Below are 15,571 nucleotides of genomic sequence, written 5' to 3' on the forward strand. Positions count from 1 at the left end.
ACAAATGGAGTAACATGCTCCATTTCAACATTTAAATATTCAAATATTTAGCAAAATTTTATTTTGCAATAATTTGCTGAGGTTACTATATAGCTAATTTTTCTTTTTGGCCACTAGAAATTATTTTTGTATATATGACTATAAATACTTTGCATATACATATATTTTAACATTCATGTTTCTGCTGTTATAATGCTTTACATAAAATAAGCCCTGAATTTCTATTACTTTAGAAAGTGGTTATTTACTTTGTTTTTGATCTGAGGTCTGCAGATTGCCTGAGCTTTGGCAAATTTTGCCTTGGTATAACTGGGCTTGACTCTAGTATGCATGTAAATCAAATATAGAAATCGTTCTTAGATCTCAGGCTAGAAACTATCAGCTACGTGGGCATGTTTTTTGTTTGTTTGTCTTTTCCCACTAATGGTAAATGTACAAGAGAATGAGTCTGACTGCATATATATATTTAAGGTCACTGTTTGGAAAGGAAATGCATCGCATCTTTTCAAATACTACTAATCAGAGCAAGTAACATGACCATGCCCAACATCATGACAATAGTCATAAAACACCACAAAAAAAAAAAATAAAATAAAATAAAAATATATATATATATTATGAATAAGTCATACTGTCTGCCAGCATATTGTAAATATTTTCTCCTGGTCAATTACTTATGCATTTGTTTTTATACAGTTTTAAATCTATGCATTCTAATAATATATTATTTTATAAGCCATGTTAATAATAAATATTGCCCTTTTTGTTTTATCTTTTGTTTTTTGTTTTGTTGTCACCCATGGTAGAGTGCCATAGCATCATAGCCCATAGTAACCTCAGAGTTTTGGGCTCAAGCGATTCTTTTTCCTCAGCCTCTCCAGTAGCGAGTAGGTAGGACTACAGGCGCCCACCACAATGCCCAGCTATTTTTCTTTTTTTTTAAGAGATGGGGTCTCGCTCTATCGAGCTCAGGCTGGTCTCCAACTCTTGAGCTCAGGCTATCCACCTGCCTTGGCCTCCCAGAGTGCTGAGATTACGGGTGTGTGAGCCATTGCACCCAGACAAAATTGTCCCATTTTGCTTTTAATTCTTTTACAGCATTGACTTTTACACTCATATGCTTTAATCTATTCAAATTTTGAATTTATGAATACTTTAAGAGAGAATTTTTTTTGTTGGTTGTAGCTTATCTTTCTAATTTCCACAACATAATTTTTTTTAAGGTTAATCTGAGAGTATACGATTAAATTGCAGCATTTGTGTTTGTAAGGTAAAATCCAAAGTCCAAGTTGTAATTGAGTCCTTTATTCAGGAAGTGCGCCATATCCCCCTACATTGAACCTAATATGTGGAAAACCAAGCATCCCACGTGCTCAATCCTATGCTGAACTAGTAGATCAACAGCTATAGCCTCACACTAGAGAAAGAAGCAACATAATTTTTATGAATTCATTTTTGCGTGGTTTGAAATGCCATCTTCTTCATATAAATTGACAAACATAAATTGGTTTCTTGCTGACTTCTTTATTTTTTTTCTGTTAATCTACTTCTGTATTTCTCCACCAAAACCATGTAGTTCTGATTTCTGTAGTTTTATAAAATGTTTGATACAGAGTAAGTCAATTCCTAGATCTTTTTTTTTTTAAGTTTTGTCAGTTTTTCTTGGTGTTTTCTATGTATTTTCTCCACATGAGCTAACCATCATGACAATTTTATATCATCTGAAAGAGAAACATCATATATATCTTTAGCTATCACACCCATATACTCCACTTACCAAATCTTAAGCAACTAATAATCTATTTTCTATTCTATGTATTGGTCTACTCAGGACATTGCTTAAAAATGTGGTAAATTATGGGGTTTTTTTGTAACTGGCTTCTTTCACTTAACATAATGTTTTCAAGTTACATCCATGTTATAGTTTATATAAATATTTAATTTCTTGAACCTCTGTAAATTGTTTATCACCCATGAAACTGTAATAAACAGGTAGACATACAGAGGTGGTTACAATAAGAAATGAGGCCTACATACACATGGTACATGCCTAGTCTATGAAAAATAGGCCAACTGAAGGAGGTGGTCAATGTGGGAAGCTGGACAGCTATGGAGGTTCTCCTGTATTTCATTGCATGGATATATATCGTCTTGTTTATACACTCATCAGTTGGTGAAGATTTTGGTTGTTTACCCATTTGATTGATATACTCCCATAAAAAAGTTTTTTTTGAGCATAGATTTTAATTTGTCTTTGAAATATCCTGGCATGTAGAATTACTGGGCCAGAAAATAATTCTATGTTTAATTATTATTATTTTTTTTTTTATTGCTGGGGATTCATTGAGGGTACAATAAGCCAGTTACACTGATTGCAACTGTTAGGTAAAGTCCCTCTTGCAATCATGTCTTGCCCCCATAAAGTGTGACACACACTAAGGCCCCACCCTCCTCCCTCCATCCCTCTTTCTGCTCCCCCCCCATAAACTTAATTGTCATTAATTGTCCTCATATCAAGATTGAGTACATAGGATTCATGCTTCTCCATTTTTGTGATGCTTTACTAAGAATAATGTCTTCCACTTCCATCCAGGTCAATACGAAGGATGTAAAGTCTCCATTTTTTTTAATGGCTGAATAGTATTCCATGGTATACATATACCACAGCTTGTTAATCCATTCCTGGGTTGGTGGGCATTTAGGCTGTTTCCACATTTTGGCAATGGTAAATTGAGCTGCAATAAACAGTCTAGTACAAGTGTCCTTATGATAAAAGGACTTTTTTCCTTCTGGGTAGATGCCCAGTAATGGGATTGCAGGATCAAATGGGAGGTCTAGGTTGAGTGCTTTGAGGTTTCTCCATACTTCCTTCCAGAAAGGTTGTACTAGTTTGCAGTCCCACCAGCAGTGTAAAAGTGTTCCCTTCTCTCCACATCCACGCCAGCATCTGCAGTTTTGAGATTTTGTGATGTGGGCCATTCTCACTGGGGTTAGATGATTCTATGTTTAATTATTTGAGGAAGTACTAGACTGTTTGGCTACACCATTTTGCATTTCAACCAGGAGGGCATAAATGTTCCAAATTCCTCACATCTCCTCCTTATTTGGTTGTAATTCAAGCTGGTGTTAAGTAGTGTCTCATTGTGGTTTTCATTTGCATTTTCTTAGTGGTTAATGACACTGAGCATCTTTTCAACATACTTATTGGAAATTTGCATGTCTTCCTTGGAGAAATGTCTATTCAGATTCATTGCCCATTTTTTACTTGGGTTGCTTGTGTTCTATTTTCTGAGTTGAAAGAGTTCTTGATACAAATTTCTTATTAAAAATATGACTTGAAAATACATTCTTTCATTCTACGGTTTCTATTTTCATTTTCTTGGTAGTGTCCTCTAAAGCAAAAAAGTTTTACAAAGCAGTGGTTATCCTCTCTACTCTTTATGAGTAATACTTTTAATATAGGACGTTGAATAGGCTTCTAGGGCTGCCATACAAAGTGTCACAGACTAGGCATCTTAAACAACAGAAATTTACTGTTTCACATTCTGGATGCTAGAATTCCAAAAGCAAGATATTTGCAGGGTTAGTTTCTTTTGAGAACTGTGAGGAGGAACCTTTTCCAAGTTTCTTTCTCACCTGGCTTCTGGTGGTTTATGGCAATATTTGGCATTGCTGGCCTGCAGAAGCATCACTGAGATTTCTGCCCTCATCTTTACAAGGTCTTCTCCTAGTATGTGCATCTCTATCCAAATTTCTACTTTTTATAAAAATATTAGTTACATTTGATTGGTGGGCCCACCTTGCTCCAGTATTATGTCATATAAACTAATTATATCTGCAGCAACTTCATTTAAATAAGCATCATTCTGAGGCACTTAGTGTTAAGACTTTAACATTTGAATTTGTATGTTGGGGAACACAATTCAACTTGTAATGAATGCATTATCAAAGCAATAAGTACTTATTGAATATTTAATGAAACATTGCTTACTAAAATATTTAAATTTACATAACGCTTAACTATTCACAAGATTTTCCCCCACACAATTGTCTCATTTATTTTTCTCATAACCACTTGGTTTGATAGGTAGTACTTATTTTTATTTCCATTTTATACATGAAGCAATACGCCTCCAGAGAGATCACGACGTTTCCTCAGTTTGCTAAGTTTCTGTGTAACCAACACTCAGGGGTAAGAACTCACACTTGGCCTTCTCTCCAGGGCCTTTTGCATTCCTCAGAGTAATACTTGACTATGTCTACCTAAAAGAAAGAAGCCATGAGTTTTAGTGCTCGGAGATTTCTGTGAATGTGTAAAAAATAAATGCTTAAGAGAAATGGCATACAATTTTATCCTGCAAAACAAATACCTCCATTCTGTGAATTCTATTCAGTTAGATAATCTAGGAAATGTGGAAGAAATAAAACTTAAGTCCCTAACTAATATTATTAATTATTGTTATTAACTAGTAAACATTGACAGTTAAGAATAGTAAGAAAAAATGCATAAAATTATAAGATCAGAGAAGCTGTGATGAATTACTCAACAGTGCAATTCAGAAGGTAAATGGGGAATTAAATATGGATGGATCAGAATTTTATGGGTTGTTTTATAATGAACATTTGACTTCACTTAGGGACTGATGTAAAGGTATGAAGCTTAGGAACACAAATGGAGTATTCCAGGTGAGGCCAAAACTCAAACCAAGGTAAGAAAATTGGAATGTAAATATTCTCTCAGAGGGAAAAAGTTCAAATTATAGTGGCTAGAGAAATTGTAAATTTAATAATAGCAAATTGTAAATTTAATTGCAAATTAAATAATTAATTGTAAATTTAATAATAGCAATATTTAAAATTATCATTTTTCTCATTTCATTACTTACATACCTGGTGATTATTGAGTTCACTAAGAGGTATGAAATTAATAACTAAGAAAATGCCAGGAGGGCTATGTTAACCAGTGTGATGAAAATATGTCAAATGGTATATAAAACCAGTGTATGGTGTCCCATGATTGCATTAATGTACACAGCTATGATTTAATAATAAATAAATAAGTTATAAAATTATATTCTGATTACAAAACATTCATCCAGTAAGAAGAAAACCGTTCTTAGAAATGAGATCAAGTTTTTAATTTACAGTCTTAAAGAAAATAAAGCATAATAAAAGTAGCATGCTAAGCACTTCATTTGTCTACTTAATAAGTAAGTATGAAGTGAGGACCAGGAAAGAGCAAAGTTCCCCTCCACAGAAAGTCGATCCTAATCTGATAGGTCGGCACTTTAACCTCAAAGCCTACTCAATCCATCTCTATTTTTCTGGAACTACCAACTATCACATGCCACATGTGATCCATACACTTGTCCACTCGAAACTGAATGGGAGCCATCAACTCATTTCACATAGGTCAGCAAACAGCAATCAGAGGCTAATGGCTTTCTGTCACCACTAACCCAGGCTAGGTGCAAAGGTTGACCTGAAGGTTAGAGGCGCTGCATCCAATTACCTATCCCAGGAGCTATCTGGTCCCCCTCTAAAAAGTAATTTGTTCGGTGCAAAATTGAAAGTATTACCTGGTTTGCTGTTTTCCCAGTGCTGTGTTTCAGATCCGAAGAATTTCTAAAGTAGCAAATCTGATGGCTGGCCTTTTTGCTAAGTATTTGAAGGTTCAAAGAAGCAGTGATATGGGAACTAATAGAGAAAAAAGGTCACGTTATGTTAGTCTAAGAATTAAATAAAAATTCAATACATGACAACGAGTCTTGGGCTAAAATTTTTACACGACTATTGTTAAATGCAAAATATACTCACACAAAAGTGTTTCCAAGAAAAACTTTTCTTTTACAAAATGAGCATTAAATAATATTAGTGATTAGAGAAAAGAATAAACAAAAATAATGACTTTTATGGCTACAATATTAGTAAACAGAATTAGCATATAGTGTAGGCAACTTAAAGCAACATTTGATATCAATATACTATGACTCAAGAAATGTTTGCTTTCAGAAATAATTTGCCCCCAAACTGTTAAGTGAAAAGTTCCACATATTGTGTCTTCAATATTAGGATAGCTTTTCCTTAAAGTTAATAGAAAAACTTGACACCTGGGGCCTGAGTTGAAAGATCTAAGAAGAAAGTTCCAAAAGCAAAACTTTCCAGAAGAAGGTTTTTCCTCCCATTAAAAGTTAATATTTTAAGTGCTTTTTCCCTTAAATAAATAGATCATCTTTTGAGCCACCTAATCCTTAATAAATGAGAATCTTTACACCAAACTGAACAGAGTATCTGCATTCCAGACGGAGCTATGTCCCCTCACCCTGGACCTCTTTAAAGATCCATTGATTACTGCCAAGTCTGTATTGGTGGGATTAATTTATGAACTTGTCACTACATCTCATTGATTAAAACATCCCTTCTTAAAGATTTAATTATACCCAAAGATAAAAGATCTGCTAATTATTGTCCTTTATCTAATTGAAGTTTTGTATTACAAATAAAGTTCAAAGGTTTAAGACAGTTGCCCTTTGAAACAGTTGGGCAACGAGTAGAATTTAATTAGAGACGAGACACCATTCTCTCTGATCTATTCTAATTAGGAAAAGACATCGGGCTGGACAAGATGGCTGGTCAGAGTGGGAAGACCCGGAAAATCTGTTAATCTTGTTGGTCACTTAATGGTTTTAGCAAACAGCTCCAGTCACGTGCACCGTCCAAACAGTTTGGGTTGCTGCCACACGCAGAGTTATGCATGGTGTAAGGAGTGGGAATTCTGCCAAGCAAAGATACTGTGTATTTAATTTTTTTTCAAATACTGATGCATGAGAAAAATCTCCAAAGAGGAAATTTTTTCATAACCTCCTTCCTAATGTATTCTGAAGAGGGAAGCAAAGTCCTTCAGTAAACAAACCACTGAGAGGCAGGGAAGCCTGTTCAAAGATGCAAACACGCTGAAGCCAGAAAGGTCTGGGTTCAAATCTGATGGAAGATTGGTAGAGGACTCTCCTTTGCCCTGGAATCATGTTTATGGCAAAGGATCTTCAGTGGAGAAGGCTCCCAGCCTCTTGGTAATTGGATCTATTTAAAGGAAACAAGCTTATCATCTCTAATCATCAGAGAAATGCAAATCAAAACCACCCTGAGATATCACCTAACCCCAGTGAGAATAGCCCACATCACAAAATCCCAAAGCTGCAAATGTTGGCAAGGACACGGAGAGAAGGGAACACTTTTACACTGTTGGTGGGATTGCAAACTAATACAACCTCTGTGGAAAGAAGTATGGAGAATCAAAGAACTAAAAGTTGTCCTTCCATCTGATCCCCAAATCCTATCATTCAGTATCTACCTGGAAGAAAATAAATTATTACATCACAAGGATATTTGCACTAGAATATTTATTACAGCTCAATTCATAATCGTCAAGATGTGAAAGCAACCCAAATGCCCATCAACCCACGAATAGATTAACAAAATGTGGGATATGTATATCATAGAATACTATTCAATCATAAAAATGGTAAGTGACTTTGCATCTTGTATATTTCCCTGTATGGGGTTGAAACACATTCTTCTTAGTAAAGTATCACAAGAATGGCAATGCAAGTATCCAATGTACTCAATACCAATATGAAACCAACAGAAAAACAACTACATGCCCATATGAGAGAAAAAACACAAGTATATTCAAGTTGGGGGGAGGAGGGACAGGGATTGGCAAGCTCTTACCTGGTGGGCACATTGTGAGGGTACACAGCACACCCCCTGGGTGAAGGGCTCAACTACAACTTGAACTTTACCTTAGACACACCAATGATGTAACCTAATCATTTGTACCTTCATGTTAATCTGAATTCAAAAAAATAAACAAGTTCTGGGAATTCATATTCTTTCTCTCTACCCCTCTCTTTCTCTCCCCCGTCCACTCACCACTGATCGACGTGGAGCAGCAAACTGTTCTTCAACCCCTAACATTCCCTTGTCCCTTGGTTGGCCTCTTACAAAATCTTAACTCATGAGAAGGAAACAGAAAAGAAGGTGTCAACAAGCCCCATTGGCCATAAATCTATAACCACATTTTCCAATTAGCTTTGCAATACTAAAGCTGTTTGACTCTTGGGTCTGTCTGTCAATTCGTTTTGAATTTGTGAGAGCAGGAAAAAGTTATTTATTGACATGCTAAAATTCCCAAACTTAACAGCCCAGTGTTTTGTAATATTTTGCTTCATGTCTCTGAATTCCAGGTTTTCCCCAACTGTTCAAGTGACACTAGTAGAACAGCTTCCTTTATAAACATGTTGTTGGAACATTTAAAATGCACTTAAAGCATTTGGTAAGATAACAGAAAAGGTCTGCCCTCAAGAAATTCAGTATCATTTCCACTTTAGGGACGTTTTTATGCTGATAAGTCCGTCCAAATTTGTCCTTAAGAGGGAAGCAGGAAGCAAATGAAATTGAACATCAGAACAGCTTCTTTTTAGATATAATCCATCTGCCCAGAGAAGGTCCTCACCCATGTGCAGGGAGGCTGGGATGCAACAGAGGCCTGGGGAGGGAAGACCCCTGTGCACTAAACAGGGCACCCCGTGGGGATCAAATCACAAAGGTAGCTTTTTGTCTGGGAAAGTGCAGAAGGGGTGGAGCAGGTAAAGAGATGGCCTCAAAGCAGTTCAAAATGGTAAAAATGGAAGCATATTCGGGAGAGAGGGAGCTGGATGAGGTACATGACTACTATCCTTTGAAGAAAAGAAACTTAGAGACAACAAGACGGAAATAGGTTCCAAGAACAGGCAACGCCTTTAACTTGCTGTCACATGGCAGGGACCAAATACAGTTTGTGTTGTGACTATGTACGGACATTACTGTGACCACAGGTGACCTTTGTTGAGCTCTCTCTGTGCACTGCCCGTCCCTTATCTTGTTTACTATTCCTTGCAACTGAGGCATATTCTTTTATTGTACCTATTTTACAGATGGGGAAAACGAGGGCCAGAGAGGTTAAGCCTTTTGTCCTAGTTCACAAGGCTGGTGAGTGGAGGAGCCAGGCCTACAGTCTCAGCCTATCTGATTCTAGATCCTAGGTTCTAAAGCAAATTCTGGATCACTGCATTAAAAAAACTTTAAAAGGATTTTAAAAGTTCTTTGGTGGCTTTCTGATGTAGTAAATTCCCAGTCACTGTCAAGTCCAGACTGAACCACCCCAAAGGGGAAGGGGTTTATAAATGACCCTGAATGAAACTGGGTCAAAATTTTCCCAAACTGTAACCCACCTTGAGAGTCTATGTCTCTTGGCTGGGCACTGTGGCTCATGCCTGTAATCCCAGCACTCTGGGAGGCTGAGGCGGGTGGATTGCCTGAGCTCACAGGTTTGAGACCAGCCTGAGCAAGAGTGAGACCCTGTCTCTAAAAATAGCTGGGCATTGTGGCAGACACCTGTAGTCCCAGCTACTTGGAAGGCTGGGGCAAGAGGATCACTTGAGCCCAAGAGTTTGAGGTTGCTGTGAGCTGTGATGCCATGGCACTGTACTGAAGGCAACAAAGTGAGACTCTGTCTCAAAAAATAAAATAAAATAAAAATAAAAAGAGAGAGAGTCTATGTCTCTGAAAGCATTCCTTGTTGCCTCCCCAGCAGACCTCAGGGCTCACTATCAGCTCAAGGAATATAATCCCCCAATGTCCTCTTTCCCCAAACAAAAGGAAATACTAGAGGGAGAATCATGTCAATCATCAGGCAATGAGATTGAATAAACCACACAGTGGAACACTCTTCAGCCATCACAATAATGTCTCAGATGCACGAAAAGTTGTCTTCACTACTAAGGAGGAAAATCATGATACAAAGTAGAATGCGATATGTTGTGTATCCATTTCACACACACAATGAGAGATGATGAAAAAGGAAGAAATAAAGGAGGAGGAAGAGGAAGAATCTATATCAAGTTTATTGTACGGATTTATCTCTATCTAATAGTATATTTAGGAGCTCTGTTTATCTATTTATTTTTCGTACCAGGTTGGCCAGGGCGTTCAACCTTTTCCACATGTTGGAAGAAGAGTTATCTTGGGACATATATTAAATACACAAACACTGGACATAATGAAAGGAGGGACTTTACCTAACAAATGCAATGTAAGCAACCTGGTTCTTTGTACCTTCAATGAATCCCCAACAATACAATAATAATAATAACAACAACAACACCACACATACTAACAAAAGCTGATTAGCAGAAAAAGAAGATCCAGGCATACTTTTCTTTTTTCTTCTCTTTTTTTTTCTTTCCTTTTTGAGACACAGTCTCATTCTGTTGCCCCAGGCTAGAGTGCTGTGTGTCACAGCTCACAGCAACCTCAAACTCCTGGGCTCAAGTGATCCTCTAGTCTCAGCCTCCTAAGTATCTGGGACCACAGGTGCCCGCCACCACACCCAGCTAATTTTTCTACTTTTAGTAGGGACAGGATCTTGCTCTTGCTGAGGCTGGTCTCAAACTCCTAAGCTCAAGCAATCCTCCTGCCTCAGCCTCCTGGAGTGCTGGGATCGCAGGTGGGAACCACCGCCAAGCCTGTACATACTTTTCAAGATCCACATTCCTCAAAACTCTGCGTGTGGCCTGCGGGCTGCAGGTTGGACACCCTGATAGATTTCCTACTAGTACCATGTATTTATTTTTACTAAGAAGGAAAAACATACCCCACACATTGTAAGCTACGTAATTTCTTATTCAAGAACACAAAACAGGCTGGATTTAGAGTTGGTTTTACATAGACAGACCACTCAGCCACCACACCCGGTATGGGTCTTAACTACTTCCAATTGACGTACCCTTCACAGCTCACAAACCGAGCTGTAGACACATGTGATTCCCTCATGAGCAGTGACCAGGACTCCTCAGGCTGCAGATGTGAGAATCCTGCAGGCTCCTATCCCCTGCCTTGCACTGCCGAAGTCCCCTCCACCCCCTGCAGACCCACGCATGGGTTTCCCTGCCTAGTCCTTGAGACTTTCTGTCCCAGGCACCTAAGTCGGGAACCCCCTTCACCAGGGCGGGTGCTCCAATTCTAAACTCCAGAGGTGGATCGGTGTGGCCTCAGACACCCCCTCCCCACGTCCAGTCCTCCCAATGTCAGACCCTTGTTCTCAAGTCCTCAAGGACCCTGCAGTCTCCAAGCCTAAGTCCCTGAGAAGCCTATGAAACCCACGACCTTTCTGTTCCATCCAACCCAAATCTTTTGCTCTTTCCATCCTTCCTGCTAGCCCTTGCCTTCTCTTTGTTTTTGCTGTTGACTTGTTTTTGTTTGTTGATTCTGGTTTTAATCTTCAACCCTGAGCACAATTCTACTCCACTTGAAAAAGGTGGAAAGGAGCTTCCCTCCTATCTTTCAGAATGTCTGAAAGGAAAAGTATAATTAAGTCATGGATGGACAGAGGCCAAGACTCCAGGAGATATTGAGGATTCAGGCAACATTGTGTGAGATGCAAGAGTGAAAGCCACCAGCTAGCCATGCAGACTGCATGTGAGTTTGCACCCATGGCCTGAGCTGGTGCTCAGCAGGCGCATGGGTCATGCTGTCCCTGTGTGGTGTGGCTTGTCCCTGTGCTGACAGGCGGTGCACTTGTGCCAAGAGTGTCTCTCAGAATGTTCTGACCAGAAGGATCCCAGAAGCCAATTATGAAAGGCTGTGGAAGCCTAAGAGGGCATGGGTCTGTGGCTCTGTTCACAAACACCTGCTCCTCACAACCTCGGATGCATCTGCACCCCTCCCTGAAGCCCTCTAGAGCAGAAGAGGATCCTTCCCTCACCTCCATCAATCGCCGAAGACAACGTGGGGCAGTGGTGGCTGGAGAGCCCTTTGCCCCGCCCCACAGGATGTCCCTGTAGAACCTTCTTGACCTCAAACAGAGATCAGGGCCCACTTGATGTCCCCCATCATCAGCCCATGACTTCCAGAAGCATCACAGATGCCCCCAGGAAGTTTCACATCTCAAAACTGTCACATGTGTTGGGTCTATTGTCTTAACCTACTGAGAAAAAACAACTTGATATCAGTTATGAGTTTAAGAAACAACCTTATTAATGACATGAAGCTACTGAGTGGTGTTGGCTGTCAATTTACATTACGTAACAGAATGTGAAGCTCGATTTCATGTGTCACATTCATAACGATTAAATTATCAGCAGATGTAAAGTCGTTTTGAGCTGTAACAAGGGCCTATAAGGTGCTAATTAACTTGGCACTTTTCTAAAAAAAGAAATTCTGTCGCATTTTGATAGGAAATGCTGCCACTCGGGGATACTTACTGGTCCTCGATAGCACACTTAGAGGATGTATTTTGGAGACTGTCCTTTTTTTCCTGGCTCCTAGTTCCTGGGAGGAATAATAATATGATAAACATATTGATTCTCCCATTTGGGTCTAAAATCCATACTGCAATGAACTCTATTGATTCTAAAATAGAAGAAATCACCTTCTATCAATGATACAGTGATTACTAACATTAGTGAGCGGGTCAAAAATTGCAGCTCAGAGGAACTCAGGAAATGTGTCCACCAATCTCCAGAATCCTTCAGCTCCCTGTAGTCTTTGCAAGGCAGGAGCAAACCATGGCTCAGAAATACTGTGTGGTCCCTCCACAGACTTCACTTCTTCCCCTTCTGTGATTCAGAATTTGTGAGACTCTTCTCACCTGTGTGTAGAGGTGACGGAAGAAGGCATTATGGTGAGTTGTATAATTATTTTGTTATACATTACAATGGAATACAGGCAGACCCAGAGTGGCAAACATCCGACTTACTTACAACTTCACTTATGAACAGCAGCTACTACAGTAAGTCCCCAAGTTACAAATCTCCAACTTACATACAACTTGCACTTACAAATGGAGTCTATTACAGGTAATAGGTTATTGTTCCTGTTTCGACTTACATACAAATTCAACTTAACAAACCTACAGGGCCTGTCTCATTCATAACCCAGGCAGTGCCTGTTATTACTTTATTATTATAAAGTGCACAATAAATGTAACATATCTGAATCTTCCTGAAACCATCTCCCCAGGCCCTGGTCCATGGAAAAATTGTCTTCCATTAAACAATGCCGGGTCCAAAATGTTTGGGAACAGACCACTGTTTTAAGTGATAAAGACATGAAAGCTGCCCAAAGCTTGGGCCTGGGGACTGATGCACTAACTCCCACCTCATTTTGTTAGTTGAAGCAGCCATGGATACCATCTTCTCAATGGAACCCCACCTCTCAGGGGGAAAGTTCCCAAAGAATCTGGGATCACTTTAGCTCACCAGAATGGAAATCCAACCCAGTTTGGAGATGGTGCCCACTTCCAACAATTTTATTGATACCTTGTAGCTTCGAATCATAGCTCTAGAGAAGAATGCTCTTTAGCAAGGAAGCATCCATGGGGTTCACATGTTCAGACATGATTCAGATTGTGGAGAAAGGAGATGCCTTCAGCTTAGAAGGCATGACCCTAAGGACTCTTAAGGAGCTATGCAGAGCAGCACTCAACATCTGTTGAATTTAAGTATTTTTTGTCCAGCTTTAAGAGGGTGTTTTCGAGTGTCATGCAGAACTCAATATATGTGCAGCTGTGGAGGGATTGAATGGGCATGTGCTATACAGGCTGTATGACTTGGAGAATATTTAATATGGGTATCTTACCTTAATGCTGCCAATGTACTGTTGTTTAACTTCCTGGCTGGCACCTGGACACAGCCATTACCTCCTTGGTAGGGGTCTTAGGAAAAATGGAAACAAAATAAATGTATACTCCCAGAAAGCAACACATACTTTCCTGGACTTTCTAGTCCTCTGGGTTCTTCAAAGATTCCCTTCTCTATACAAACTGTATCATAATACCCTAAAGAGTGGAATGAACTGGTCATCCCAACAAAGGTAGAACTTTAGGCCCAAGGTACTGTGCAGCCTTGCACAGAATTTGCTGAAACTATCTGGCAATCTTCCTTTTAATATTGCTTTTTCTTTTTTTTTTTAGACAGTCTCACTATGTTGCCCTTCATAGAGTCTGTGGCATCACAGCTCACAGCAACCTTCAACTCTTAAGCTTAAGCGATTCTCTTGCCTGAGCCTCCCAAGTATCTGTGACTACAGGCACCCACAACACCCAGCTATTTTTTGTTGTAGTTATACTTGTTTAGCAGCCCTGTTGTATGTGTCCGGTACCCTTATCCCTGAGCTACAGGCACTGAGGTGGTTGTTTTAATTAAAAAAATTATATAATTTTATTCTTTGTGCTTCAGAAGTGTTATTTTAAATATGAAAACATTACTGTAAGGATATTTAAGTAGATGAAGGAAAGAAATTCTTTTTTTTTGAGTATGAAGCTGTCACCCTGGGTAGAGTGCCGTGGTGTCATAGTTCACAGCAACCTCCAACTCACGTTCAAGTGATCCTCTTGCCTCAGGTTTTCTATTTTTAGTAGATATAGGGTCTCACTTTTTTGCTCAGGCTAGTCTCAAACCTGTGAGCTCAAGTAATCCACCCACCTCAGCCTCCCACAGCACTCGGGTTACAGGAGTGAGCCACCATTCTGGCCAAGGAAAGAGATTCTATACAGAAATATATAGTTTAACCACATTCTTTTTAAAGTCCTTGTCCACAGACTCAAATTTTTACTGTGGATACAAAATCAGTACACAGATTATTAATTACCTGTCTTTTTAAATTCATAAGCATTTTTGGCTGGGTGGGGTGGCTCATTTCTGTAATCCTAGCACTCTGGGAGGCTGAGGTGGGTGGACTGCTTGAGCTCACGAGTTTGAGACCAGCCCGAGCAAGAGTGAGACTTTGTCTCTACTAAAAAGGAAAAACTGACACAACAGGATCACGTGAGCCAGTTTGAAGTTGCTGTGAGCTATAATGCAGGGCACTATTCCAAGGGTGACAAAGTGAGACTCTGTCTCAAAAAAAAAAAAAAAAAATTACAAGCATTTTGAGATTTTACTAATGTAACTTTGCTTGTGGCCGGTGCTCTAGCCACTGGCGCCACCTTTTTTTTTGGTTGCACTTGTCATTGTTGTCTAGCTGGCCCAGGCTGGGTTCGAACCCACCTGCCTCAGTGTATGTGGCCAGCTTGCCACCCATGGAGCTACGGGCACTGTCACTAATATAATTTTTAAGGACTAAATGAATGAGCAAACAGTAGCACATCAACTGATTGAAAAATTAAATCTTTTTCCCAAACATTGACAACTCCTCATTTTCTTTACTCTAATTAAAAGAATGGTGGTGTCCCCAGTGGTTCTTTGGTTTGGGGAATGTCCTCCCTCTGTTTCTTTCACATTCAGTCCCAATTCCCAACCATCCAAATGCATGTTCCACTGCAGAATCAAGTTGAAAAGGCACTGTCTCTTCAACTGGCTTGAGAGCTATGATGTAGGCTGTTTCTTCTTCCACTTTGTCCTATTGTGGGTTTTCTGGTGCACAATAAGGTGTGAGCTCTGGGTGAATGCCTTTCCACATTTGTGGCACACATATGGACGCTCCCCAGTGTGAGTCCTCTGATACCGAATGAGGTGGGAGCTCTGGCGGAAGT

At 39.4% G+C, this 15,571-nt stretch overlaps 1 pseudogene; it reads right to left on the reverse strand.

The window, feature by feature from the left end:
• Positions 1–4,164: 4,164 nt before the first annotated feature.
• LOC128584494 (neurotrophin receptor-interacting factor homolog) overlaps positions 4,165–15,571 on the reverse strand; it is a 29,357-nt pseudogene continuing 17,950 nt past the window's right edge.

Source organism: Nycticebus coucang, chromosome 4, assembly GCF_027406575.1.
Source record: "Nycticebus coucang isolate mNycCou1 chromosome 4, mNycCou1.pri, whole genome shotgun sequence".
In the NCBI taxonomy this organism is placed as follows: Eukaryota; Metazoa; Chordata; class Mammalia; order Primates; family Lorisidae; genus Nycticebus; species Nycticebus coucang.